Source organism: Echinops telfairi, unplaced genomic scaffold, assembly GCF_000313985.2.
Source record: "Echinops telfairi isolate 266 unplaced genomic scaffold, ASM31398v2 ScPeMD7_7420;HRSCAF=8458, whole genome shotgun sequence".
Lineage (NCBI taxonomy): Eukaryota > Metazoa > Chordata > Mammalia > Afrosoricida > Tenrecidae > Echinops > Echinops telfairi.
The window spans coordinates 13765781-13769403 of record NW_022111320.1 but is presented as its reverse complement, the minus strand read 5'-3'; positions in this window follow the sequence as shown (position 1 = coordinate 13769403).

Below are 3623 nucleotides of genomic sequence, written 5' to 3'. Positions count from 1 at the left end.
AAATAAAGATACTTTATAAATTATCAATGTACTTATTCTGTGTGGGTTTAGCTGACATTAGATGACTGCACTAAGTATTACTACCACACACCTTTTGACAATTAAATATTTTACAGGTGTAAGCTATGCAACCCTATCCTTAATTACTGTTAATCACACTCTTTTCTCTTCATCCAACCCCTGGGAACTGTGAATAAACTTTGTTCCATATAGCTTTGCCCGTTCTACTCTTGTCTAGCAAGGGAAGTCATAGTATATTTGTCTTTGTGTGATTTATTTCAGCCAGTATAATGGCTTCTAGCATCCTTCACTTTGTAGCATGCATCAAGACTTCATTTATCCTACTGGCTGAGTAGTCTTCCATCATGTGTATCTACCATATTTGTTTTATCCACTCCACTGTTGGTGACATTTGGTTGTTTCCACCTTTTGGGTCTTGTGACTAGTGCTGCAATGAATATTGGTGTCCAAGTTTGAGTTTCCATTTTGAAGTCTTCGGGTGCATACCTACAACTGGAATTCTGGGTCATATAACAATTTCTGTTGGAATCAGCTTGAAAGATACATGACAGTGAATTTAAGTGTAATGACAGTTCTATTCTTAACTTAATAGAAACCACCCATGTTTTCCATAATAGCTACATCATTTTGCATTCTTACTTATTTCTCCATCTGAATACTTTCCACTTCTTTATCTTATCTTATTGCTTTAGCTAGGAATACTAATACAATATTGAGGTAGTTAGTTTATTGTGCCAACCTGGTCAATAAACACATGTGGGGTTAATTGAAGGGCGGAGGGATAAATGGCTCTGTGAGCCTCACCTTTCTAGTTCTCGGGTCTCTTGCTTTCTGATGGTCGGACCAGGGTGCAGCTGCCTCAGCCAGTTCCCTGCTTTAGGTGGCAAGGCTCACTTCCTGCAAGACATCCCTGAGGAGGAGCCACATGGACCTACACCGATGGAGCCCTGGCTGCTGGAGCAGCCATGTGGAGATCCCTGCCAGTGTTGAGTTGCTCACACATTCACTGACTCAGCTTTCCTCCTGTAGTCGGCATCATCGTGTCTGTTTTGTGAGATGGAGGAGGACTTTGTGGATTGGTGTTGGACATATGGGTTAATAGGCTAATGTTGGACTTGAGGGCTTAGGCAGCACTGGGTTGGGATGTTTCTTGATCACACTTAACCTTTATATAAAACTCTTTCTTATACATAAGAGTTTCTGTGGATTTGTTTCTCTAAAGTACCCAGCCTCACATAAATATTGAATAGAAGTGGTGATGGTGACCACTTTCGGTTGACTCTCCATGTCAAGGGGAAAGTCCTCAGTCTCTCAAATTGAGGTAACCTTAGCTGTTGACTTTTCATATGTGATCTGGATCATATTGAGGCACTTCCCTTTTATTTCATTCTTCGTGATTTTATCAGTAAGGGTGTTTGATTTTATCAAATGCCTTTTCTGCATCCACCACGATGGTCACGTCATTCTTTTCCTTTGTGCTATTGATGTTGCATATTGCTCCGATTCTTTTAAAAATGTCGACTTTCCCTGCTTCTCTATAATGACTAACCAAGCCAACAAACTCACGGCCAGAAAGTCCATTTCTATGTGGAGTGACCCTATAGGACAAAGTAGAACTGTCCCTGTGGGTTTCTGAGATTGTAATTATTTTTAAAAAGTAGAAAGTCTCTTCTTTCTCTCAGGGAGCGGCTGGTGGTTTCAAACTGCTGATGTGGAGGTTAGCAGCCCAATGCGCATGCTTCCGTTCCACCAACTGGCCTTGGTACACAGCCTTTTCAATACGCTGTTGTCCTTGGTTCATTGGGATGTTGATGAGGGCATGACACCTTTTTTGATTGTAAGAATTCAAAGATAAATAATACCTGTTCCTGCTTTCAGCTTTCTATAATGAAGTGAGTAAAAGCAATGATATATTAAGCAAAGTTTGCATGAGCTCACTAGTTATGATTTTGAAATTATTTTACTACACATATTTTACTTTTTCTCCCTGAAGAGAATATCTGAAATTATTGCTCTGAAATATTCCATTTCATATGGTCAGATATGTATTCCCTGTGTAATCTTTTAGAAACAATAGATACAGGGAAAGTGTCAATTGAGTTAATTAATTCATATGAAACACATTTGCTAAATGCCTCTGCATGTCCAAGGCACGATGCTGTGTGTAACTCTTGCTCCATCACTGATAATCTCAGAGCCTCATGTAAAAAGGAATTATGAGACAACCCAACACACGTATAATTAATGAGAATAGTACTTTTAAAGATGTGAATTTTGGGGGGTGTTTCTATTAATTTGCAACAAAATTACACAGAGGGGAAAGAAATAATAATGTTTGTATCTTAAAGAATCTAATTGTTGTGTTAGGCATGAAGTGGGATCTCAAATTTTTCAACTCTTAATAGAAGTAAAGGCATTAGAAGTGGTATCTGAAGTTAATATTTAGATTTAGTTATTTAAGATCTATTTTCCTACAGTGAAAGGAATTTGTCACATTAAAATAGAATGCGCCATTATTTTCAATAGGCTGCCATTTTTTGTACTATGTAGATTTACATTAAATGTGATTTAGCAGAACATTTTTCTCTCCTCACTCAACATATATGGAGCAAATGAACAGAGAAAATAAATGTCTGAGATTAGTACAAGCACAAATGGAAGAGTGTACTTTTATAACCTTTGTTAATCGGACTAATTGTTGTATGTTTTCTTAGTTTTGAAAATTACTTATTACAATTTATGAGTGAAAGTTTACAGAACAAATCTATTTTCATTCAACAACAAATAAGTATTTGTTTCATGCTATTGACTGCATTTCCCACAACGTAAAGCATTCATCCTATATTCCCATTTTTATTTGTCCTGCTGAATTTTGCCTTTGGATCTCTAATGGCTAATTATTCTAATGAGTGCATGCTTTCATGATTTCACTGTATACCTTATAGATCTGTCTATTGTTTGGCTAAAAACGGAATCGAGGTTGTTAATTCTTTACAGACTTGGTGGGTGACTAAATGTCACACTCTTGAGGATTGCACCAATCTCTTTCACATTATGAAGGATTTTGTTGTTATTTTCCTCTAGATTTTGAGTTTTGTTCCATATTTTTCTCCCATTTTATCTGGAACCTGCTACTGTGTTCCTTTTCAGAGTGGTCACTGGTGACAACGAGGCACAATCTCATTCTTCTAGTATTAGAATAGTAGATGCTATGGTTCCTGTTGTGCTGTAATAAGTGGCATGGGGGCAGTAGGTGACCCCTTCTGATTTCATAAGGGAAAAGAAGAATCAGATTCAACATTAGCTCAAGGGCAACACCTATGAGGCTGAAGTCAAACATACCTCCATCCTTTAACATTCCTCACCAATTCTGACACCATCCGGTCCCTCCCACGGCACTGTCAGCTGGGTTCAGCAATAAAACGGGCCACATAGAACTCACAGACTATATTAAAACCATGAGCTTAATTAGGGAAGGGAATAGGTTATAATTCTGATTCCGAAATGCTTAAGACACAATTCCTCTGTTAGGAAGCCTCTGCTCAGCCACACCCAAAGACGACCTCCCTCTGGTGCTTGGTTTCTCACAATGTGGTCCTTTT